Source organism: Electrophorus electricus, chromosome 21 (assembly GCF_041902795.1).
Source record: "Electrophorus electricus isolate QZ-2024a chromosome 21, ASM4190279v1, whole genome shotgun sequence".
Classification (NCBI taxonomy): domain Eukaryota; kingdom Metazoa; phylum Chordata; class Actinopteri; order Gymnotiformes; family Gymnotidae; genus Electrophorus; species Electrophorus electricus.
Genome location: NC_137517.1, coordinates 12397501 through 12425000, shown reverse-complemented (window position 1 = coordinate 12425000; position 27500 = coordinate 12397501). Strand labels below are relative to the sequence as shown.

The 27500-nt window shown below is 39.5% G+C and overlaps 1 pseudogene; it reads left to right on the top strand.

Annotated features, from left to right (window-relative positions):
- Positions 1-17758: 17758 nt before the first annotated feature.
- LOC145652841 (NLR family CARD domain-containing protein 3-like) overlaps positions 17759-27500 on the top strand; it is a 260507-nt pseudogene continuing 250765 nt past the window's right edge.

Sequence of the window (27500 nt, the reverse complement as noted above, 5' to 3'; positions counted from 1 at the left end):
GGCTACATCTGGTCAGAGCAGTTAATGGAACAATCTTCAACTCAAAAAATACAATAAATAAAAATGTATTAGTTTGTAATAATGTGCAAATTCTTAGTCATTGCTTGGATTTATTGTGTTAAATGAAGAGCAATGCAACATTATTCAGTGTGACAAGCAATAAGCAAAAAGCATTTTGCTTATTCCTGCTGGGTCTTTCATTCATAAAGTCTTAATTCTGAATGTGTTAGATGATGTCAATGTTACCTAATCATGTAGAGCTAGGCGTGTTACAATAGAAAAGCTGAATATAAGTGTGAAGGGAACTCAAGGGATTGGGACTAAACAGCTGTGTAGCCTTAAGAAAACCACTTATCAGTGAGGCTAACTGGCAAAAATAGCTTCAATTTGATAGGGAGCATAAAGATCGGACTCTGCAGCAATGGAAGAAGGTAATGTGGTCTGATGAGTCCACATTTACCCTCTTCCAGAGTGATGGGCGCATCAGTGTAAGAAGAGAGGTGGCTGAAGTGATGCACCCATCATGCCTAGTGCTTACTGTACAAACCTGTGGGGGCAATGCTATGATCTGGGGTTGCTACCGTTGGTCAGGTCTAGGTTCAGCAATGTTATGTGCCCAAAGAATAAGGTCAGCTGACTACCTGAATATACTGAACGACCAGGGTATTCCATCAATGGATTTTTTCTTACCTGACGGCACGGACAATTCCAGGATTCGTCGGGCTCAAATTGTGAGAGAGTGGTTCAGGGAGCATGAGACATCATTTTCACACATGGATTGGCCACCACAGAGTCCAGACCTGAACCCCACTGAGAATCTTTGGGATGTGCTGGAGAAGACTTTGTGCAGTAGTCCAAATCTCCCATCATCTATACAAGATCTTGGGGAAAAATTAATGCAACTCTGGCCAGAAATAAATGTTGTGACATTGCAGAAGCTTGTGGAAACAATGCCACAGTGAATGCATGCCATAATCAAAGCTAAAGGCGGTCCAACGAAATTTTAGAGTGTGTGACCTTTTTTTTGGCCAGGCACTGTATATGCCCAGCAGTGCTCTTCTGCCTTGTGGTGTGTGATATTTGTGGACAGAAAGAGGGGAGGGGCTCCTAGCTTTATAAAGCCTGTGGTTTGCATTAATGAACACATGGGTCATCGCCTGTTGTTTCTGCATGCTGAGGTCAGTATGACCTCATAAGTGAAAAGGTATTAGGATGAGAACAAGCATAGTGCCCTACAGGTATATGTTTGTGTGCACATGTGTAGATGTTAGTGACATGTTTACATTCATATTGTTCACATAATGTTTAATAGTGGTGTCTCCCTGGCAATGTAAACATCCCAGTGTTAGTGAGAGATGGCTCAGACATTGGGCTAAACCACACTGATCCTGCTTGCTGCGTGAGAGAAACAGCTGGCAGGATCAGTGTGGTTTAGCTCCATGTTTGAGCCATCTGACTCTGACCAAGAGTCTCTTCAACAGGAAAATGGACCACAATAAAATCTTATCGATGACAAAATAGTGTGTCCAAAACTCCAGCTGGTTGAGCTAAGATTCACTCAGTTATAAAGAGGCTGAATTATGTGTACTCTTCATTAAAGTGGGTGGTGTTCCCTTAATTAAAGTGGGTTGTGTACTCTTAATTAAAATGGGTGGTGTTCTCTTAATTAAAGTGGGTGGTGTACTCTTAATAATCCCTTAGAGCAATGCTGGTTGTGGAAGCTTTTGAAGCTGACTCAGGGGCGCCGTCAGGGATTTTGGGCCCCATGAAAAGATATGACACTGGGCTCCACCTTCCCATCACCCCAGGCCACGCCCACCCTGAAAATGTAGCATTGTGCATGTAGTGGAATTCACTATTTGATGTAAGACTGAAATCATCTATAAGAAAAGTGCTAAAGACCATATTTTACAGTTTATGGAAGCTTTCTAGTCTTTTAAAAACAGAGATCTTTTCCAACACTAATGAATTTATTTCTCATGGGAATAATCCAGTGTGATCTGCCTTAGACTTATACAGAGGCCTTGAAACCACCTGCATCAGAGCCTCTGTTTTGCACATATAGACTCAAAAAGGTCTCTGACCTTAAGATACCCCAGAAACATTATTCATCTTTATGCTTTCAGACAGTCTTGCACCACTCTGCACGTGTGACAGGGAGCTTCAAAGCCTATTTTAATTAGATCACAGATCGTCTCATGAAAATACAGATTAACGTTTGGCCTTTCCTTTGCCTCAAAACATTTGATCACCTCATTCCCCCCTTTCATGATTTTGTCATGAACTATTGTCCCGCTGTCTCTATTTAATGTGTCATTGTTTTATATAAATGTTAACAATGTTGTGACTTTAGTTTATTATTTCTAATATGAACTATTGAATTTAACTGCGTGCCCTGTAACATTCTTTTCTTACTTATGTGGCCAACATCCATTGGGCATGGCGAAGGTTTCTTATATTATCACACAAATATCTTAGGTTATACAGTTACTTCAGTTTATAAATTATGTTAATACTGTTATTTGGAATAAAATTACAGCAGGATTCTCCGAACAGAACACATACACCTCCCCTCTCGGCCAAAAACTTATCCAGAGCTATACGATTTTGCCAGGTCATTAATGACATAGCTTCCAATTGCACCGCCACTGCTATTAGTGCATCAGTATAATTAATAAAATGATGCTGATTATAGTATATGTAATTTATCCAATCAATAGTTTTGTTTATAGTAAACCACCAGAGAATTGATTCAGATCCCGCAGCAATTTGATTTCTAGCCTTAAATTAATCCGAAGCCCCCCTATGAACTCCAATAGCATCAATGATACTTTATCATCCAAACTACCCTTCGGTGCCTCACGTTGCTGAACACAATGATAAGCATCGTTGTGTGGGAAGTACAGCTTCAGGTACAGGAACCATAGGAAATGACACAATCAACATGACTCTTACCCCCACATACCCAATGAGCATCCGGAATTACGACACCATCATATTTCTGCATGAGACGTGCATGATTAACCAGGTCTTGTTCTACAAAAGTTCCATTGGAGTTGTCAAAATAATGGGTATTGTTAAAAGTTGAAATATAACAGGTTCAGTGTAATCCATAATCCAAATCCTACAACATTTCCTTGTGAAATTTCCCACATTTTTCCTCCTGTACAATAAAAACAATCAGGACACACTGTGGAATTCATCACAGTAATACTTTTTTTCTTACAGTTGTAGCTTTCTGCACAGGTGTCTGCCTCCAATTCTCTGAGCTCAATGAGTTAATTCTGTTCACCAATATGGACGTAGCCAGCCCTCTATCCCAGTAAACCTGTCTCTTGTCTGTCATTATTCAAATCTTTAACCCTACACACCGCCTCCCATCATCCAGCGCTGGCGGTGGTTCAAACGGTCCCCATGGCAAGCGCTCCACTCCAACTGTTGCTCTTACAGGCACTTGGCTAAACAACAACTGCAGCCAACAGAGCCCTTTTCCAAATCCTCCTTATTCCTTATTCATCCAATTTATGTCACTTAGTCAGCCGATACAATTTAACATTTATTAAGTCTAGCGATTTCCGACACGCCACACCTGCAGAGTTTCTATATATTTTCTCAAGCCAAAAATGCATTTGCACTCCCTGCATCTCATTTAACAAATTGCTATCCATGTGATTATTTTAGTCGCAAATCTATTCACTTGATTCTAAGTTATTTTGTTAGATTTAACTGCTTATTGATTATTGAATATTGATTTAGCCAGAACTTACTTGGGTAAATTAGATATTCAGTGTTCCAAAAATACTATTAACCGCCACTCGCTCTGGTTAAATTTCTTATCCTGTATATTTTAACTTTACTCTTCTCCTATTGCTGCTATTTTAAAATGTCCATCATATGTATGCTCGCTACTGCTTTAACTGTTACCAGTTTTATATACGATACCTCTATCATTTACTTTATATTTATTACTAAAACAATGTCTATATGTTTTGCATGCACGCATTTTATAATGAGATATTATTAATGACGTTTAGACAGATCTGTCTGCATATCCATTCACTTGCTTTGTTAAACGACCAAACCAAAATAATCTTAATTATAACCCAGAAAAAACTGTTATGCTGGTATGCGTCGTACAATACGTCATTGTTGATAATCTGTTAACTCGCGATGGCCACATCAACACAAACACAGTTTTTACAGACAAAACATTTAACACTTTTCTCTTAGTGCTGCTTTACTCACGAGATCTACTATTCTTCTCTTTATTCTTTTAATCTCTTTATTCTCTTTTTATTCTTTTATTATTTTATTCTCATTATTCTCTTTTATTCTTTTATTCTCTTTATTCTGCACATTTTCTTTACTTCACTTGTTGTGGTCACATTTATACAGAAACAACTGGAACAAACATACCTGTTAACATTCATCTCTTCAGCGCTTTTTTTCTCTGGAGCTCTATTTATTTCTCTTTATTCTCTTTATTCACTGCACATTTTTCTTTACTTTATCTTTCTTTATTCAACTGTTTTTTTTTTTTCACTATTTCCCTTTACAGTAAGTTTTTGTGAAACTATTTTCACTTTTACCAGTTGATTTTCTAACTGTTACTCCATTTTTTGTTATTTTATATTTTTAGCAAACAATTCTCACTCCTTCAATTCCCAGTCTGCACCCTTAAGACCCCCAAAACCTGACTACAAAGCTCTGTGGACCAGGTCTGAATACCACCTATGCAGAATGTTTTAACAGGGATTTAAGTACCTTTGGTAGTGCGCGTGTGGATTCAGACCCACAGAACAGTGCAGCTTTGGGTTGTCCGTCAGCTGGTGCTTTGTCCTGCTGACGGCGTGGGTCCGTTGCCAGTCAATCCAATTGATCCCTGTGGTACAGCCACCAATTAATGGTGTTCATAGATTTTCCTAAATTGAATGTTACAAACGAGGCATTGTCCGGAGAATGTCTAACAGTGTCAGGTGGGCATGACCTTTATATATTTTCTTCAAGGACACTTACATAACCATTTAAATTTTTTTATTGTAACGAATCTGCTGGCCTGAGTGCTGATGGGCGTGGAGCAGGATGCACAGATTCCCTCGATGAAGTGACGCGTTTATTAACAAAAGACACAAACAACAATAGTGGCACTCATATACAACATGAAGGAAAGACATGACTCATACACGTAACAAAACACAGACTCTAGTAACACTGAACAAAGATTACATACGCATTTTACATTTAACAGCAGACTAACAATGACCAACACAGTACACACACTATCAGAGATTTAAATAGACAAAAGAGACAAGACATTAAGCCCCATACAGGTGCATACAATTACAAAGGGCGTGGTTACAAACATTAAACCCCCTGCACACGGCAGGCCGTACCATGTGACTTGTGTGTGTGTGGGGGGGGGGCGTCCCGTGACATTTATAATACTTTTCCAGGTTTACACTATTATGTTCAAATCATACATTATTCAATATATGCAAATTGATATTCAATACTTACACCAACTGGTTCTTGGTATCATTATGTTCAACCTAAACTACTTCTATTTTTTTTTAAAAGGCGATCTTATTTCCTACCGCCAGGTGCCCATATTGCTTCTTCTGGTGATCCTTTTTCATAGCACCAGATGCCCATATTCTTTCTTCCGGTGCTGGGCTGGGATGTCCCATCCTTGAACCAAGGATCCCTCAACTGAGGCCCCTAGAGGCCTGTCAAAGAGGCCTTCTGAGGCTTTATGCTGAAGCCAACCATCCATATTCTTCTGCGTACAATATCATTTTATTACCTCACCCTGCACTGTGAAATAGACATCCTTATATTCACAAAAGCACATGCTTTGGCTGGTAAAACATTTCTTATTAACACCAGTTTTGCTTGTCTTCCTAACTGGTTCAGTTCCTTCACTTTTAAGCTTCCCTAGTGTTATTATTACATATTTTAGTTTACTGTATCTAAATCACTACATAAGAGATTGTAGCCTGCACCCAGTAGTAGGAGGGTGTTTAGGGTGAAATAGTAGACTGTTTCTTTGTTGTGGTTTGTGTATATAAACATCTGATTTGCGAAAATGATTTAATTTCTTCTAATTAATAAACTGTTATAGTAGCTATAATCCTGATGTAATGATGCACAGTGTAGTGACATTTCACATGAGGAAAAAACATCAATAAAGGTATTTTTGAATGGATATAACTAAAAATTAATAATACATTTTCTTAGATTTATTACATAAGGATATATATATATATATATATATATATATATATATATATATATATATATATATATATATATATATATATATAATCATAATCGAGAATCATCCATGAGTCTGAAGACATCTAGTTTTAATCACCCAGCTCTACTTATAATAGACAATAAAGGCTGAAGAGACTAACATTCCAGATGTAGTTTTATTTCAACAGTTATTTATTTTAATTACTACGAACAACAACAATGAAAGAGTGAATGTATGATGGTGCACAGACTGATGGGTGATAGAGGGGTGGAATATGAACATCGTAGAGAAAATAATGACAGGAGATCATTTTAATGTCAGAGTTGGTCAATGTTTGAATAAGTCTGGAAGTGGATACTTAGCCTGTACATGCACCTCCAGTTTTAAGTGATTTAAGTTTTCAAATGATTTGTACTTGATCACTTTAATACTAGTTATCAGAAATTGTACACATAGTACAATGATTCAGGAGTCACATTGATGTAAACACTTGGGACATGACAGTCATTCACATCCAGACTTATTTACCCCTCATTTATTTTCTAGTTGAGCTCCTCTAATACAGAAGAACATGTCAAAAAAACCAAAATGACTTTTATTTTGTGGGTTTAGAATGTGTATTTTGATGCTGGAGATTCATTTTCAGTCATGCTCTACATATTCTGATTCACCAGGGTCTTGTCTAATAAATTGAACACTTGAGTATATACATGAAATTACCAAGTAGCTGCACAGCATTTTCTACTAGGTGTCCTAGACATCTAAATGCACACAAAGTCATCAGACACTATACATTGAGTGTGCAATATTCTTTTTGCTAAAACATCACAACAATGCTCAATGTACAATGCACTTATTAAAAGACAATATTAAATTCTTCATTGTTATTATGTTAAATGATTATGCTGGGATAGTGCTGTAATACTGTAAAGAAATAGTATGCTTTCTCATGTATACTTACATTTTGTAGGAGGATTGTGAATATTTTCAGCAGTGAATGGAAATATCCAGTCCTTTGCAATGCAAACATTGAAGCTAATCCATGCTAGAAGCCACTGAACCATCTCTCAGCTTCCATCTTATAACTGCACCCAAAGAACTCCACATAAACTTCAGCTAAAATAAGCCTGTTCCTTTCCATGATGTCCCTTAGTATTGGTAATCAAATTAAGTAAAAACAATATGGATTACTGTATCAGTTTTGCCAAACAGCTTCACTCGCATGTGCTACACTTCATCTGGCTTAGAACACAAAGCAGTGCGCATATTTCAAACTCACGTAGTGGGTAAACAAATAAGGCAGGTGAGGTGTCTGCGTATTCATCTAAGCGTCCTCTATTTGTTGAAACAGCTGCCAATCACGCCGCTCGTGCTTGGACATTGGTTGTGAAGTCATTTGATAGCTTCGCCTCCCCTTCCCCCTTCACACCTTGGTGAGGATTGCTGTCACTCAAAGACATTAACTCTTCATTCTTCAAACAGAATCTGTGGACTCTAAGAAAGGAGGGTCTTGTCCCTTATTCACCCCTGCTACAGGAGTAACATCCATTTGCTTGCATATTTTGTTATTTTATGAATGAAAAGAACACGTGTTTTGTGCAAAGACGTGAGCAAGCAAATGAAGAGCTTTACTAGCATTCTAGATACTTTTTAAACATGCCAAGCAATTGCTTTGATGGTAATTAAATTAATAATAACAATAATAATAATAATAATATATTACGGGTCTACACAGTCACATTTACTAAACCAGACATACTTGGTCAGGCTTAAGCTTCCCTCCTGATATTATCACTTGTTTATTTTACTGTATCTAAATCACTACATAATAAATTGTAGCCTAAACCCAGTTGTAAGAGGGATAAAAAAGACTATTTCCTCATTGTGGTTTATAACTATGACTTGTGATCACTTTGATACTTACGATACTGAATTTAGCGTAGCAATAAACGTCCCTGATGTGTGAAAATTATTTAATTTCTACTCATTTAGCAAACTATTATAGTAGCTATAACTTTGAGACTGCAAAACTCTGATTTAGTGATGTAGAAGCGTTTCACATGAGGAAAAACTATCAAGAGGTATTGTTGAATTTATTTTGATTTAGCTAAATTTATTTATTTTTCCTACATTGCTTTTATACTTGCACAGTTTTGTTGTACTTGCATAATTTTGAGTCTCTTAAGGATCTTTAAAAGAAATAAACTTGCTGACTTTTTGCAAGTTTGTCTTGACTGCTGCAGAATGCTATTATTTTTGGACATTCAAAATTCATTCTAATAAATAAATGTTGCATGGAATTGTCCAATTTTTAATTATTAGTATGTAAGGGTGTAAAAAAATTAAATCATAATGAAGAATCATCAATAAGTTTGAAAAAAATCTATACTCAGAATGTAGTTTTATTTCAACACTTATTTTATTTTAATTACTAAAAACAACAACAATGAAAGAGTGAATGTATGATGGTGCACAGACTGATGGATGATAGAGGGGTGGAATATGACCATCACAGAGAAAATAATCACAGGAGATCATTTTAATGTCAGTGTTGCTCAACGTTTGAATCGCCGTAGTGTTTTGACAGCCTTTGAAAGCATCTTATTCATCTTATATGATTTCTCTAGTTTTGGTTTCTTCAGCTTGTTCTGCATTTTGAGGTTTTCATGATGGCAGAACTAAAGAAAAATAAATAAATAAATAATTTACAAATGTGCAAAAATCCAAAATAATCATATTATTCGTATGTGTCAATCAAAAAAACATAATTTAGTCCAATATGAAGTTCTTCCAGTAAATAGACTTAGCTAACAGCTAAATGAATTTCACTTCTTACTGGTGTGGTACTTATGAAAGATGCAAAAAGTGGTAAATAACTCCTACTCTGTCGTGGTTCTGTTCTTTAGAGACATCTGATAAAGATGTCAACAGTTTACTGGCCTCTTCTAGAGTTGTCTGAGTGACATTGATGATGTATAAGAGGCTTCTGAGCAGGTTCTGGTCCACTGGCTGAAACAGACATGAAGGATTAATATTTCCCACTCGCCCTCCGCTGGGCCTCTTTATCCTTCAATAATCCTCACAGTCAGTGACAAATGGTCCATTTGAAATAGGAAAATCAGCTCAGTGAAAATTATCCATGAAATGTGACGATTAACCAATTGAATCTGTGTGTCGCGTGCTTGGGCTCACGTGGACCTGCATGTGATGTCGGCCGTGGGTCTGCAGGCGTTGCTGGATCAGTTCACTCGCGCGACTGATCAGACCCCTCCCCTCACACATCTGTTCCAGCAGCGTGTCATAGTTCTCACGTGGAACCAGGACGTGGAGGCCATGAACATGGGCCCTGGAGGAGAGGCAGGGCTGGGCAGGATCTGAGCAGCAGATCAACGCTTTGATCACTGATCTGAAGCTGCTCTTGCACACACTGCCACTGTTCCTCCCAGAATGGTCCTTCTTTACTGAAGCTACGAGAGCAAGATGAACAAGAGTGCATTAATGTGACATGAATACACAACACAAAACAACAAAACAACGATGTGTAACGGTAAAGAGGTTATTAAAAGTATACCTTCCACACCTCCAGTCATTTCTGTAATGTGCATCTGTTTTCTGACAACCTTTCATTAAATGGTGCCACTTAAAACACCTTGCAGGTGTAACTGTACAAATTCTATTAAGTCATTATCTTTCTGCTGAAGTCATTTGTTACACCTTCATTAAATCATTACACTCACCACCATCTTCATCTACTCTCAAGTGGAAATGGAAGACGTGATTTTTCAGGTTCCGCAAGTGAACATTTTTAGTAAATGAGGATAGCTTGGCTAATTCTGGATTGTGTCCCCGTGTTGTAGAACTGGTGTTTGCACCTCGCTCAGCGGCCTGCAGATGTCTGTACAGGTCCTGGGTCCTCCTGATAGTCTCCAGCAGTGTTGGTTTCAGTTCATGAATCTCCAACATATGCTGCTCCACTGCTGATAAAACCACATCAGGAGCTTCTTATATATTTGTCAACAGCATTTTTGATAGTTATAATGCAAACAATTATGTACAGGGTATTAAAATAAGAAAAATCTTTAGCAGCAGGTTACAAGGTTGTTATAGATATATGTTACATCTATATTTGGTTTTTCACTTTGAAAATAACTTAGCAAGAGTAGTTTGACAAAAATGAAAGACCCCATCAGTCCCACAGTGCAGAGTGTACCTTGGATCTGGTATGTAGGATGTGTGAAGGCCTCTGTGTATCTCAGGCATTGTTTCAGGAGCTGACTTTCTCTCACACTCTCCTGTAGCTGCCCAGACATGAGCTAAGATCATCACAGAGAGACAGAGTGTTACAAACCCCAGGAATCACGCTCAGCCCTGCACTGCCACGCCTACCTCTTCCCACACATGCCTCCAATCTGGTTTACTGGAATACTAGCACACACCTGATCATTGTTTCTCTCATCACTGCTCCCTTACTTAAGCTCCCCTCCCTCACACTCACGTCATGAAGTATTGCCAACCTTATTTTGCATACCAAGTGGTTCAGTTATGGTTTTGTCTTTCTGGTTTTCGACTTCTGCCTGACCCCTGGACACCCCTGGACTCTGCCCCATGTTATGGACCTTGAATCAACAGGACTACGAATACCTGCCTGACCCCTCTGATCTGTTTGATTTCACTATAAAACCTCTTGCAATTGGATCCTCTTCCTTGTATGTGTGTGTGCAATCATAAACACAGAGAAACCAGTAGTTAGAAATAATGACTCCAAACAAGGATCAGAGCCCTTATACTGAAATAATTAGAAATGTCTTATGTTGGGTAAATTATATTATACATTTTATTGTCTAGGACAGCACTAGTTGCATCACTTCCCTTTCTAAACCTTAGTTTAGCTCCTTAGTCTGAATATAAACATGAACAAAGTAAATAAACATCAAATTCAGAGTGTGAGATTCAATAGAGTCAATTCAACTTAAGGAACCATTCTTTGCATCCAGACTAAACCTAGTCTTAATCTTTAGAGTACTGGTCCATTATATCAGATGAGTTGTGAATCAGGTGTATTTTTAGTATGTTAAAAACACTAAACTCCGCCCTGCACCTGGTCTGACTGAATGAAACGTCGGGTTGCTACCTGGAGCTGCTGCTTTCTGTTCTCAAGCTGTAGAATGAGTTTGCCCACATCAGATTCCAGATTATTCAGCTCTGATGTGGTCTCTGCTAGCGCAGCATCTTTCTCAGCTAGATCCTGGATGTGACCTTCCAGAATGTCATGCAGCCCCTGCTCACACACAACAACAATCACCCTCATAAATGCACACACCCCCTGCTGCAGTGTTACTCCCTGCTGCCCCCATCTGGTGTGATGAGGAATATTGGTGCAGAGTCCTTCTCTTGCAGGGGTCAGAGTTCAGGCAGGGGTTAAATGAGGCTCCAAGCTTCACAGACATTTTGTATAAAGCTGAGGAGTGTGTCTGGTAAAGGTGTCGTTCCCTTTCAGACCTGTGTTTTAGTCCTTTCTCTTTTCACACTTTTGTTTTAAACCACAAGAAAATGTTTATAATAAATGTGCAGATAATATGCTTAGTCAGCTCTATAGGTCTTTTGTATTAAGAGCATATTTTTGGACGCCTGTTTTTACCTGTAGGTTGCCATGTGTTTGGAGACACCCACCTGAATCTGTTTCTCTTTGTCCTTCAGGGCCTGTTGGAGGTCGTTTTTACTGGCCTCATGTTTGATTTTGGTCTCATGCAGCTCAGAGTCTTTCAACTCCAACAAGTTCTTCAGATCCTAAATAGAGAGAGAGAGAGAATACATAGAGTACAAATATACTAAACATTTAGTTCAAATGGATTTCCCTATATAGTATACAATTTATAATTTTTAATGTATTCTCATAGCCTAATTAAAACATTAAAGTTTTAGTGTCTTAAAGTAACAGTTTAATAAGCATACATGTATGCAGGAACATGCACCTGCACACACATACACACTCACACGTATGTCATCCTCTTTCAGGGTGGTGAGTGTGGAGTTGTGGGCGTGGCCAGGCTGGTGTCCACTGCTCTGATTGGTGCTCCTGTTCCTCAGCTGATTGATTATGGTGTTCTGAGCCTTGAGCTCCCCCTGCAGCTGTTCTATGTACCTGACAGCCATCACACACACACTCGATTAGGCTACATTTTATTTCACATGTTCATTTAGAACTATGAGATGGACTCTCTGCACACAGATTCATCTTGGAATTACATTCCAATTACATGGAACTACATGGAGAAACTCCACTGAAATCACTGTGACATTAGAATGGTGTGTGCCAGCTCAGGACTAGGTACTATAATATAATTGTCTTTTGCTAAGAATAAAAAACAAAGCATTTCTAAGGATAATTTCTTCTATAATTAAAGTACAGCAATTTACTAGCTAAGGATTATTATTGTTTAATGAAGGCCCTAAGGTTTAACTTAAGTGGTCAGAAATTAGCATTTAAAATGGAAATATGTCAAATAATTTTGTTGTTTTGATGTGGTTGTCCTGGAGAAACAGCCCGAGTTTCTAACTGGGAAATCTTCCATGAACAATGTTTCTTATCAGAATTAAATATAGGCCTGTACCGACCTGTGCAGCTCTTCAATGGTTTCCTCTGATTGGCTCTGATCCTCAGAGGGCGGGTCTTGTAATGTGTAGGCTTGTAGCTGGATCTCTAGCTGTAGGCGGAGCGTCTTCTCTTGATGGAAAAGCGCTTCCATCTTCTCCAGTTCCTCTCTGCACCTGCTCAACTCCTGACAGGTGGATGAAGAGCATTACGTGAAATGAAGAAATAATTCAATTCAAGACACGTGTCTGGTCCTGCAGTTAAAACTATTCTACAAAGGAAGAGAATAAAGAGGCTTGGGCAGAATAATTTATGCATTTGAGAAGGTCAATTTATTGCCTTTTCAAGTTGTATTTAGATTTTTTAGCGCCCTCCCTTTATCTAGGTGCGGAGTGTGATTAACAAGTGTCCCCAGTCTCGTCCTCTCAATTAACCGGCTCTGATTACAAAAACTAGACTCGGGTCTCCTCACGTCTAAGTTTTGCTGCGTCGCCACTGGGAAACGCTCCTCTGCCGCGTTGTAAATCTGTTCTGTACAACTGCTGCACTTCTGCGAGCCGCCCTCATGCTTGAGGAAGCATATACGCATGCGCAGGTTAAAGTTGTCCTTCTGCAGCTCGGATATCGTCTGGATTAAAAAAAAGAGCAAACAGATCGGATTGATGTTCAGACAGACAAATATTATATTTTCAGCTTGGCAGTAAAATTGCATACCTGCGTCATTTCTTTTAGTGTCCACGTTTTGTTCCTGGTCAACAATTTCCCATGTTGAGAAAAACTCATCATGTTTCTCTTGATTTAATTTGGCCTTTCACGATCGTTCCTGAATCCAGGGGATACACGGATAATATAAAATATTTTAGATATTTCTATAATTAACGGCGCACTTAATTTAATGATATAATAAATCATGCAAGTAATATTGATACTATTCCTGAAAACTATTAGAATATCCAATAATTCTGGTCGGACTATACCTTGAAAATCACCTTGTCCTCCTTCAGAAAATCATGTAGGTATTTAGTGTGTTGGAACGCTTTTAAATAACTTACACTTTCCTTAGGTTGTGATGTCATAATTACATTAATGCGTCTTAGTGGAACAGTTCACTGACGCAGTAACGCCAGCAGTGGCAATTTGACTTTAAGTGTCTGACTTTTATCAAGCAGTAAAACCATTGTCATGCCTCTGATAAACCTGATCAGGAAGGAGACGTAACGGAAACCACAAGGTGGTCAATTTCAGAACTACAGATATTAGTGGTAAATAATGTGGCTAATGAGTGAATTTGTACTCTACCAAAGTTGGTTACTAACACTAAATGGTAGCAGATTGGTAATTTTCCTTTATATAGCAGAGCATATTACTGTAAGTTCAAATAATATTATTTCTTTATCTATTTGAGCAAATTCCCGAGTCATACATATTATACAGTATAAGAACAATATGTGTTAAATACATTCATATTTGTTTTGTGAAATGGCACATAATATTATGTATATGAAAGTGCCGCAATTATTTTAAAGTTCTAACTGTTTTATAATAACATTTGTATCATGATCATGGATGACTTTCCTTTTCATTCACAGTTAATAATAATGAAATTAAAGAATTGTGTTCTTGTGCGCAAGAACACAAAAACATTCGCGAGAGTACAGTATGTGTTTGTGTGTGCAGAAGAGCAAGTTTGTGTAAGAGCAGGATATATCTAAACACGTGCAAGCAGTTTTGTAGCAGAGCAAAGTAAATGTAAGCGAGAGCAGAGCAAATATGAGTGAGCACATGTAGATTTTGCATGCGAGCAAAGGAGATCCGTGAATGCTGCGAGTTACACGTCAATACTGTGTGAAAAAAAAATTAACAAAACAGATGTTTGATTTTGCACTTTTGCCAACACCAGATTAATGCAGATTATGTCCCTTGTGGTGTTTTGACCTTTTATTCAGAATTTTTGTCTGAAGTCCCTTAAAACATTCACTTATGTCTACAGCTCCATCATAACCTTGACCTTAGATGTTACCTACTAGTAAACAGATCTGCCTGATTAACGTCTTTGGCTCGTCTTCTTCTCAGATACATGTCTGGGCACAAACTAAACGTTCACATACTGCCTTATACCACTACATCACTGGGCATGTGAACTGGACATGGCGATCAGCAGGGGAGAGACCCAAGATACCATTTGAAAATGGTTTATTCAAACACTCAAAATGGTTTGAACTGTCATATCAGGGGAGTGTATGCTAGAAACGAAACTTAATGACAATAAATAGTCATTTTATATAGAGTTTGTGAGCACAGAATAGGTATTACACACAAACTAATAACCTGTCTCTCTCTCTCTCTCTGTGTGTGTGTGTGTGTGTGTGTGTGAGAGAGAGAGTGTGTGTGTGTGTGTGTGTGTGTGTGTGTGAGTGTGTGTGTGAAAACCTAAGTAAACGTCTGCTCAGAACAGCTGTGCTGTATAAGCTCCATGACAAACAAAATTCTCCCACAGTCCAAATCCACTGGTAATTTACTGTCACTGTTCTACGCTATTCTGTGTTATTTAAATACAGTTCTATACTGTAGCTCTGATTTCTCTCTCCCGCAGAAGGTTGGATAAAGTGTTGTGACTGGTCACAGCAGTCCGGCCCCTAAAAAACAATTATCCTTGACAAAACCGGTTCAGTCCGGTTTAACGCGAAAGTGAAATTTTTGTGCTCCATTTTAAGAAGCGGAATGCAAATATCTTTAGAAAACAAAGCCGTTGAGTATCTGAATCTGAGCTGTCAATCAAGAATTATATGAACTTATACTACTCAAAGAACAAGTTCTTAAATTTAATATTAACAGAATTGAATATTAACAAGGTTAATGTCTGAAAACGTAAAGCTTTTAGCCGCTATTCTGTTGCAGTAGGTGTCTTCGTTTACGCGAAATAGAGCAATAGAACTGAGGTCGTCTGATTCAGAATAACCAAACTAAAGTCGTTCTAGGCTCATCTAAGAAATTGTTCCGAATCAACATGTTTACATGAACTGTATAAAAAGTACTAATAAACGCACTATATACTTCATATATTTCTATTTTGTCCTCTCAGCAGAAACAAACTGCGCAAATAGAACAGGCGTCGTACTGCAGGAAGTGTCACAAATGTCTCGGACTGTGAGCCAGTAGATCTAACAGTAAGTGTTTAGGTGTCCAACTAGATGTAGACTAGTTGTTTTATCAGGCTAAGACCGTGCTGTTTACACGATCATGTCGTAATTAGACTGACAGTGTGAGGTTAGTATTGTACCAATAGTGTGCATGTCAGTGTAACTAAAGAAGTAATATTTATAATATTTATTAGTAATATTATTAAGTGATATTTCGACACTGTTTCTTTGTATGACAGTGATTGAGTTAGTCTGTGACCCACTATGCACTTACAGAACACATTTTTCCTGCCTCTGTCTTCTTTTCCACTTTGGACTGATACTGTTCACTACACCCACGTTTTTGAGTTTGTTTTAGTGCTGTAAGATTACGTTTTAAACTTTATGCATTATTTGCTCATTTTAATAAACTATATTTTGTACTTATAAAGTTAGTAAAGGTGCCTGTCTACACCAAAGCTCTTCAAAAACATGAATGACTGTTTCTCTTTTGAGAACACTAACCTCTCTGTGCTCACATGAGGATGTTTACATTTGCATTTATAAAATTTAGCAGACACTCTTATCCTGAGCGACTTACAAAGGTGCTTTATTTATGTTTTTTGTAGCGACACAACAAATCACTTCTGCAAGTCTCTCTGGACAAGGGTGTCTGCCATATGCAGTAAATGTAAATATTGTAATTGAATATGTGTTCTGATTATTAATCTGCATGTGCGTGTTTGCAGGTGTACAGCTATAATCTGTAGGAGGAGACATGACCTCCAAAATACGTGTCTCTGGGGAACAGCACACACAGAAAGGAGACAGGTGAGAGAACATAAATAAACATACTTGCAGTGCATAGGTTTGTGCACTTATTTACTTGGGATATCTGAATAAATCTATATTTATTGCATTTAGTAGATGTTCTTAGCCACACAGACCTCTTAAAAGTGCTTTGATATCCATTCACAAAACCCTTGAATAGTACCAGCAGGTAACAATCTTAAATCATATACTGCCAGAAACAGTTGTCTCTACTGAGACAGAGACACAATGCATAATACAAAGATGAAAGATAAGTATAAACTTCAGAAAGTTTAAGACCAGCTTAATGTAATGTAAAGTTGCTCTCTGGTATAACTCTGGTCAACTTGAAGATCACTTAGTAAATAACAAGAAACATAATAACGAATTTAGTGTTTTCAACATCTTTGTACGAATTCTTTAAAAAACATTCAATAAAAATCGCAACGATAGACATAAATACATATTAATTTATATTTGCACCATTTATACACACATTAGTATTTTGGCCTTAAAATAATATCTTTTTAATTGTGTATGTTTGTCTGATTCAGGGTAAGAGATCAGACTCCCCGGAACCCAGCAGTGTATCCATGAAGAGTGACCAGTCAATGGACATTCCATTACAGTTCAGAGAGGGAGTGTATCCTACTGAACTCAGGTAAGGATGACGTAGGGAATGTGACTGTTCTAGTGAGCTCAGGTAAGAGTGAGTCCTCCGCTTACACTTCAGAGAGGGAGTGTATCCTTCTGAGCTCAGGTAAAGATGATGTAGGGAATGTGACTGTTCTCCAGAGCTCAGGTAAGATGGAGTCCTCTACTTACACTTCAGAGAGGGAACGTGTTCTGATGAGAGGTGATGGTCTTGATAGACCATCGATAGAGATAAATACATATGAATTTATATTTGCACCATTTATACACACATTAGTATTTTGGCATTAAAACAATATGTTTTTAATTGTGTATGTTAGTCTGATACAGGGTAAGAGATCAGACTCCCCGGAACCCAGCTGTGTGTCCATGAAGAGTGACAAGTCGATGGACCCTAAACGTCAGTTCAGAGAGGGAGTGTGTCCTACTGAGCTCAGGTAAGGATGATGTAGGGAATGTGATTGTTCTACTGAGCTCAGGTAAGGATGATGTAGGGAATGTGACTGTTCTACTGAGCTGAGGTAAGCATGATGTAGGGAATGTGACTGTTCTACTGAGCTCAGGTAAGGATGATGTAGGGAAGGTGACTGTTCTACTGAGCTCAGGTTAGGATGATTTAGGGAATGTGACTGTTCTCCTGAGCTCAGGTAAGATGGAGTCCTCCGCTTACACTTCAGAGAGGGAGAGTGTTCTGATGAGAGTTGATGATCTCCTGGTTTAGGACAGTGTTCCTCACTCCTAATCCCACCTGATCAAACTCACTCAGCTCATTATGAAGCCCTTCATGAGCTCCATCAGTTCATCCATAGTTTTAGTTTTGAGGCCATGACACTAAAATATCTGCCCCTACAGAGACCAATCTTAACTTATGGATAGAGAGAAGACCTGCATCAGAAGACCTAAGTGTATGGGTGGAGCAGTATGGATGTAGGAGTTCAGCTAAGTAGGGAGGTGCAAGACCATGCAGAGCTTTGAATGTAAGCAGGACGAGTTTATACTGAATGTGTTGAGGGACAGGGAGCCACTGTAACTGATGTAGAATCGGGGTGTTGTGGGCTGACATTTTTTAACATCTAAGAGAATTCTGGGATGTAAATGAAGAGAGAGTTGCAGTAATCAAGATGGGATGTGATGAAAGCATGAACCAGAGTTTCAGCACCTTGTCTGGAGAGCATGGGCCTAAGTCTACTGATATTGTGACTGTAAAAAAAAGGCATTTTTAACCATTGACATGATGTGGGGTTCAAAGAGTGAGGAGTACACCAAAGTTCCCAAATGCAGTTGATGATTTGACCAAGACCCATCTAGACTGAGTTTAAAATCAGTTAATTTAGCGATTATGGATTTAGAACCAATAACTAAAATTTTATTTTGTAAGGATTTAACTCTAGGAAGTTTATGTTCATCCACTGTTTGAGATATTTGATACAAGAGAGTAAAGCAGGAAGTGGTAAGGTAGTGTTACCTTTGGTGCTACTATAAATCTGAGTGTCATCAGCATAACAGTGGAAACGGAGACCATGCCTGCGGATAATCTGACCAAGGGGCAACATATCGATTAAATAGGAGAGGACCAGGCACCGATCCCTAGAGAACATCTTGGGTAACGATAACAGTGTGTGATTTGTGTTTACCAAGTGTGACAAAATGTGATCTATTAGAGATATAGGAGATAAACCATTCAAGAACTGTATTAGTAATCCCAATGTCTGAGAGGCAGCTGATAAGTATGTTATGGTTTAATTGTGTCAAACACAGCACTTCTATCTAGAAGATCTAGAAGGAGGAGAACACACAGGGCACCAGAGTCAGTAGAGAGAAGGGGATCATTGAAACCATGTAACAGGGCTCTCTCAGTGTTGTGCGTAGTATGGAAGTCAGATTGGAAAGGTTCAAATAGATCCTGAGTATTTAAGAAAGATTGTAGTTGAGAGGCTGGAACCCTGAGTAGACAGGGGAGACTGGAAATGGGTCAGTAATTATCAAGTAGTGCAGCATTTAGTCCTGTTTTATAAAGAATGGCAGTTAAAGCTGAGGTTTTGAGAGCTGTAGGGACAGAATCCGAAGGGAAGCATTAATGAGAAGACATGGGAGAAATAGCAGAAGAACACTTAAGAAGAGGAGTTGGGGCAGGATCCAGCTGTAGGTAGATGAGCTGGATTTAGCTACAGTAGTAATGCTGTTACTGAACATTGCTGAGCTCCTCTTTTAATGACTAGACAAAAACAAACTCTCTTGATTACAGTTTAAGTTTCAAGTTTGGTTTATTTGTCATGTACATAGTCATACATAGTATAGTAATGGTTTGAGAGTGCTCTGTCCAAACTGAGGGAAAAAAACAGGGGTACATAAGGAAATATCTCTCTCTCTCTCTCTCTCTCTCTCTCTCTCTCTCTCTCTCTCTATATATATATATATATAAAACAATGTATGTACAATATATGTATAATATGTTTATCAGGCTTTGCCAGAAATGTAGCACAAATGTTTATTCCGTGGATCAGTGTGTGTTTACATGTGCACATAGTCTGGATAATATTATCCTGGAACACATGTTTTAATCAGCCTAAGCTTAGGTCAACTAAGACACTATGTCACACTATAACAATCAGACTGTAATATTAACAGGATCATATCTAAGTAAGACAGTTGTAGACTAATATAAGATCATGGATTTACATGTAAACATAGATAGTGAGGGGTTAACACTTGTGTAACAGTTGATTAATCTGATTGTATTATTCCTAGAAATACAAAAATCTTGGTGTTATCTTTGATCCAGAGCTCAGATTTGATCAGCAAATAAATTCTGTTATTAGGAATAATTTTTACAAGTTCAGAGAAATTTCCCAAAATCAAATTCTTTGTTCATGCTTAGGAACAAGTCATCTACTCACTGGCACTCAGAGTTGTTCAGATCAGCTGTTGACTGTTCCACAGTCTCCACTGAAGCTGAACTGTGACTGTGTCTGTTCCACAGTCTCGACTGAAGCTGAAGTGTGACTGTATCTGTTCCATAGTCTCGACTGAAGCTGAAGTGTGACTGTGTCTGTTCAGCTGCAGCACTGAGGCTGTGGAACAGTCCTCCTCTGAATATCAGCTCTGCTCCCTCTTGTGCAGATTTCAAACACTTCTTTTTACTCTGACATTTTCATTTCTCTGTCCATGTTTATGTTTGATGGCACATTTCCTTTTGTTTTACATTTCACAGGTTTTTGTTAAGACATTTTTCCTAACTTTCCACAGCACTTTGATCATTGCTGTTGTGGTAAATGTGCTCTATAAATAAAATGTACTTATCTTCTAACAAATCATCTTGTAAAGGAGCCCTTTTGTCTGTTTTGCTTTCCCTTGTCGTCCTTTGTTTATTGTTGTATCTGTGTGTTGTCCTTCTCCCTGCTCCTCCCACCATTCCTGCCACTCCCCAGCCTAACTCCACCCACCATTCCTGCCAAAGCCCCAGCCTAACTCCTCCCACCATTCTGGCCACTTTCCAGCCTAACTCCTCCCACCATTTCTGCCACTTTCCAGCCTAACTCCTCCCACCATTCCTGCCACTGCCCAGCCTAGCTCCACCCACCATTCCTGCCACTCCCCAGCCTAATTCCACCTACCATTCCTGCCACTCTCCAGCCTAACTCCACCCACCATTCCTGCCAAAGCCCCAGCCTAACTCCTCCCACCATTCCTGCCACTCCCCAGCCTAACTCCTCCCACCATTCCTGCCAAACCAGGCTAACTCCACCCACCATTCCTGCCACTACTGACCTAACTCCACCTGTCATTCCAGCCACTTGTCCTTAGTCTCTGCATTGTTCTCTTCCCAGATTCCTCTATGTATATACTTCTCCTGTTTCCTGTCTTCCTGTTCTTGTTTGTTGACCTTTGTTTTCTTGTGGCTGAGTGTGTTTAGCACATTTGCTTTACTTTCACTTTCTATTAAAAGCCTTTTTGAGTTTCTACACTCACACCTGCATCTTCATCCTTTCTGCTGCTGCACACCAGGCAGCATCACAGATCTGTTATAAAATGCAGAAACGCAAGTGTTGATAATATATAATCTTGTATATTATCTACTTGTCTGTATAATCATGTGTTGTGCAGGTATGAATGTGCTACATATTCCTCCATAAAAGTCTGTTGTGTTTGTCCACAGTGTACAAAGAGAAAAAGCAGAACTCACCTACAGAAAACAATTGGAGTCCATATTCAAGGTATGTAACTGTGGGGGTGATTTCTAGTATATTTGGGTTTTAGGATGTAACAGAAGTAATAAGATTACTTTTTCCATTAAGTAATGAGTACAGTAATCCCATTACAATTTTAGATAAGTGATGAGTAATGGATTACTTTTTTTTAAGTAACTACCCAAACACTGCCAGAATGTTCTCCATCATGAAACAAAATCATGTAGTGATCTCTCTCTGTAACATGGTGGTGTTTTTTTGATTGTCTGTTGCTGTTTATTCCTAACCAGGAGCTGGAGCACAAAGTCGTCTCTCTGGTGAAGAAGGAGCTGAAGAAGTTTAAGAAGCTGCTGAGTCCAGATTACCCAGCATGCTCTGAGAGAGAGGTGGAGGATGAGGAGGATCAGAGCAGTGCCAGAGAGGGAGCACTGAAGATCACACTGCATGTCATGGGGAACATGAACCAGACAGACCTTGCTAACACACTACAGAGCAGTAAGAGCTCTGGATCATGGCTTTATGATGGCAGTATCACTATAACTAAATTTTGTCCTCTGTGTTTGTGCAAAGTGTTTCAGCGTTTTGATAAATTACTTCAACATCAAAGATAACAAGAAAATAAAATATTTGTGATCATGTTCTTCTGTTTATTAGAGCTATTCTCTGAATATCAACGAAATCTCAAACACAAACTAATGGATACATTTAAAAGAATTAATGAAGGAATTTCCCAACAAGGAAGCTCAACTCTTCTGAATGAGATCTACACAGAGCTCTACATCACAGAGGGAGGGAGTGGAGAGGTCAATAATGAACACGAGGTGAGACAGATTGAGACAGCATCCAGCAGACCAGCAACACAGGAGACACCCATCAAATGCAATGACCTCTTTAAAGACAAACCCATCAGAAGAGTGCTGACTAAAGGAGTTGCTGGAATTGGGAAAACGGTCTCTGTTCAGAAGTTCATTCTGGACTGGGCTGAAGGAAGAGCAAATCAGGACGTCCTCTTCATATTTCCACTTCCTTTTAGGGAGCTGAATTTGATGAAGGAGAAAATGTTCAGTCTGATGGATCTACTTCATCACTTTTTCCCAGAAACAAAACAATTACAATTAATACACTGTGATGCTTACAAAGCCATTTTCATCTTTGATGGTCTGGATGAGTGTTGACTTCCTCTAGATTTCCAGAACAATGAGAACTTGTGGAATGTAACAGAGTCGACCTCGGTGGATGTGCTGCTGACAAACCTCATCAAGGGGAATCTGCTTCCCTCTGCTCTCCTCTGGATAACCTCTCGACCTGCAGCAGCCAATCAGATCCCTCCTGAGTGTGTTGATCAGGTAACAGAGGTACGAGGGTTCAGTGACCCTCAGAAAGAGGAGTACTTCAGGAAGAGAATCAGTGATCAGAGCCTGGCCAACAAAATCATCACACACATGAAGTCATCAAGAAGCCTCTACATCATGTGTCACATTCCAGTCTTCTGTTGGATTGCAGCCACTGTTCTAGAGAGAATGTTGGGTGAAGCAGAGAGTGGAGAGATCCCCAAGACTCTGACTCAAATGTTCACACACTTTCTGATCTTTCAGATCAAACACAAGGATAGAAAGTACCATGGAAACACTGACACTGATCCTCAACAGACTAAAAAGTCAATTCTGGCACTGGGAAAACTGGCTTTCCAACAGCTGGAAAAGGGCAACCTGATCTTCTATGAGGAAGACCTAAGAGAGTGTGGCATTGATGTCAAAGTAGTGTCACTGTACTCAGGAGTGCGTACCCAAATCTTCAGAGAGGAGTCTGGGCTTCACCTGGGGAAGATGTTCAGCTTTGTGCATCTGAGCATTCATGAGTTTCTGGCTGCTTTATATGCATTTCTCTCCTTCATCTCCAAAAAGAAAAATGTGTTGAAACAGCAAAAGAAAGGTCTCTTTAAAAGATCAACCATGTCTGACTTCCTTATGAATGCAGTGGACAAGGCCTTACAGAGTGAGAACGAACATCTGGACCTTTTCCTCCGCTTCCTTCTGGGTCTCTCACTGGAGTCCAATCAGACTCTCTTATGAGGCCTACTGACACAGAGGAAAAGAAGCTCTCACAGCAAAGAGGAAACAGTCAACTACATTAAGGAGAAGATCAGGGAGAATCCATCTCCAGAGAAATCCATCAATCTGTTCCACTGTCTGAGTGAACTAAAGGATCATTCTCTAGTACTGGAAGTCCAGACATACCTGAGCAGAGGAGGTGACCATTGTCTCCATGGAGCCAGTCTCTCTCCAGCTCAGTGGTCAGCTCTGGTGTTTGTGTTGCTGAACTCAGAAGAGGAGCTGGATGAGTTTGACCTGAGTAAATATGACCCATCAGAGGAATGTCTACTGAGACTGCTTCCATTGGTTACAGCATCCAGAAAAGCTGTGTGAGTATTTTCATTCATAAACACATTACTGCACTGGTGTTAGTACATCATGATCTCCATCATAAGGTACTTTGTTAATTTGTGAGTGTTCCTTAAACCCCTCTGTATCCTGTACCCTAATCACTATGCAAGGTATTAGCTGACCAAATCATTAATCCTAAAGTGCTTCTTAAGTGTCTTTGTGCTGCCTTTCCTCTGAGTACAGGCAGTGCTCAACAAATGCACCACAAAAAACCTATCACACACTTCTCTCTCTCTCTCTCTCTCTCTCTCTCTCTCTCTCTCTCTCTTTCTTACACACACACACACACACACACACACACACACACACACACACACACACACACACACACACTGTAAGTGTATATTTCTCTCTTACACACATTGACATTATAACTCTTTCACTTGTTACAGTGTTCACTTACCCCTGCCCTGCTTACCTACAACCAGCGATGGAAACAGGTGTAGACCAACATTTAAGACGTGTAAAATATAATACATTTATCTGACTGAATTATAATTACAAAGGTATTAGAGTAAATTCTATTGTGTAGCACAGTTTAATTGATGAGAATATGTATAACTAACTTTATAAAGTTACTTAAGCATTTACATTATGTCATACTACCTGAATGTTACCCAATAGATGGATATAAAGTAAGAGAGAGGTAAAGAAAGAGTGAGCGAGAGAGAGAAGTAGAGAGAGAAAGCCCCAGGTAGAGGTTTCTCCAAACCTCACTGCTCAGTCCACCAGCTCTGCTCCAGCTCCACTCCAACTCTCCCCCTAAACCCTCCACCTCCAGACCCTGACTTCAGTCTTATCTTCACCAAGACCAGGTGGTTTACCATCACTGACCAATCACAACTAACCACATTCTCTTATCACCCACACCATGGGACAGCAATCAGGTATCACTGACGCAGGAACTCAGCTGGTGGTAGGACAGTGATTTACAGTCGTGAATAACAACTCACTTCCTGTAAAAGTGACCGTGATGTGACCCCTCTTGTATGTGTCACGTCTGCACTTCCTGTCATACTTGTTTCCCCTCTTTGGTCTTCCTAGTGCTGACCTTTGTCTATTTACACTGTTTGCCTTTTTGACTGTGGTCCTGCCTGAGAGGCCCAGCAGATGCAGCAGGACTAGAGCAGGTGAAGGGTACTGTGGAGAGACAGGCTGAGGGGATGGAGATGGACATTCTTCTCCACACACATCAGTTCCTCCTCTTATCCTAAGAGACACTGATGAACCAGTATATCCAGGGCTTTCTCCTCTTCTGGGGTTTGTGTGGACATCACTCCCCACTGCTCAGTGTGAACTGCCTGCACTTAATCTCTGCACAATATCATCACACTGCTTCTTTATCTCTGTTACACAAACTAACAGTTTTGTTCAGTTTCCTCCAAGGGAATATGGAACTCCTTTATAAAATTTAACTCACCCTTCTGTCTCTCCTCCACAACTTTACCAACTGAATCCGTGTCTGGTAGCGTCTTTGATCAAATTATCGTAATTCTGTTTGACTATTAATCTATTGTTTGCCTGTTGACTTGTGGGACTGTTTCCAAACTTAGGCAGGGGTGGAGTTAACAAAGAAGCAATTTGAACTTGCTCTGAATTAAAAGCGTGCGTGTGTATGTGTGCGTGTGTATGTGTGCGTGTGTGTGTGTGTGCGTGTGTGTGTGTGTGTGTGTGTGTGTGTGTGTGTGTGTGTGTGTGTGTGTGTGTGTGTGTGTGTGTTATACAAGAGAGAGAACAGAAATCACCATCTTGATGCATAATTAACCGATCAATTTAACATGTCTGTTCAATGCAGTTAAATTAATAGTGGTGTGTTGTAATAAGGAATAAGCACATTTTGTGTTTTGTCTGTGTGTGGATTTCAGAAAGAACAGTAGAGACAGGTAGATAAAGAGAATAGAGATATTTTGTTTATCTAAATCAGTAGTTCTCAAACATTTTAGACCAAGTGTCTCCTATAAATCATCCCACAGATACACAGACGGTGATCACTTACCATTTCAGTAAGAGGGTTGAGGAGTTTAGCTGAGTAAAGCTGTACGATGTCCAGGATGAGGGCAGTGGTCTTCAAACACAGATCTGACTCTGCCTCCATTTTGTTATGGTACTCAGTCTTGATTGTGGTGAGAGCAGAGAGGTTATTCTCACAACAGAAAGTATCAACCCCACTAGCGAAGAACATCAAAACCTGCACAGCTTTTAATGAGAAGGTTGAAAATTCACTCTGTCTTTGGATCCAGAAGTTCTACAATTACATCTGTTTGAATTCTGACATCAGTATCTCATCAGATGATAACTGGAGCAGCTTCTCTTATTCAGCACAGATCAGATCCTCAGTCATTCCTATGAGGTGAAAGGTGAAGGGGTTCCCGATGGCCCTGATTATGTCACACACTTCAAAAAGTGTCAGAGAGGCCCTGCGTTCAATGTTAAGCTCATCAAAACAGGAGAAACTATCAACGAGATAGGCTAATTTTTCCTGCCATACTGAGTGTCCAAATACACTCACAAAGGGAGATTGTTGTTCTTGCATAAACACGTGTAGCTCAGATGCAGTGCAAAGAGCCTTGTGAGCACTTTTCCCCTTGATAACATCTCACTTCAGCACGAAGCAAATGTTGCACATGTTCACTGCCCAGTACCTCACAAAGCACATTGAACAAAGTTATTGGTTGAGCCTTTATTAACTTCACTGCATCATTCCTCCTGATATCGGTTTCCTGATGTTATGACATTATCCTGTGCTTTTGCTGGGTTTACATGTTTTATCATTTTATCTAGTGAAAAGATAAAGATGACGCCAGAGAGGTCGACTGCTGGCACCACTCCTCCGACCGTACTTTGTACTTTCTCCGAAATTCTTGCCTTCTTATCTTTTCTTTTTACTATGATGCGCATCTCTTATGACAGAAACACTCTTGTTTCTTTCAGTTTACAAAATACTCACCTCAAACCATTTCTAACCTCAGACCTAAGTTGGCAGAGTGAGATCCTAAGGGAAAACAAAGGACGCAACACAAAGAAATGGCCGTGAGGAAACGGAGCCGGTGTAAGGAACAGGCTGAGGCCTCGGGCACACTGAGCTCCCTTACCTAGCATCCTGCTAGCCAATGTCCAGTCTCTGGATAACAAGCTCGACAACCTCTGGGCCAGGATAAAGTTCCAGAGGGACATTCGGGACTGCAATCTCCTCTGCCTCACTGAGACCCAGCGGTACCGAGCCATGCCATCTACCTGGCCGAGTTTTTCTCGGTGCGCCGCATGGACAGAATAGCAGAATCGGGGAAGTCGAGAGGCGGTGATGTGTGCATGATGGTAAACAATGGCTGGTGTGATAACGATAATGTTGTTACTCTCGCCCGGTCTTGCTCACCCAGTCCTTTTTACCTTCCTCGTGAGTTCACTCTGATCATCGTCAATACCGTGTACATTCCAGCT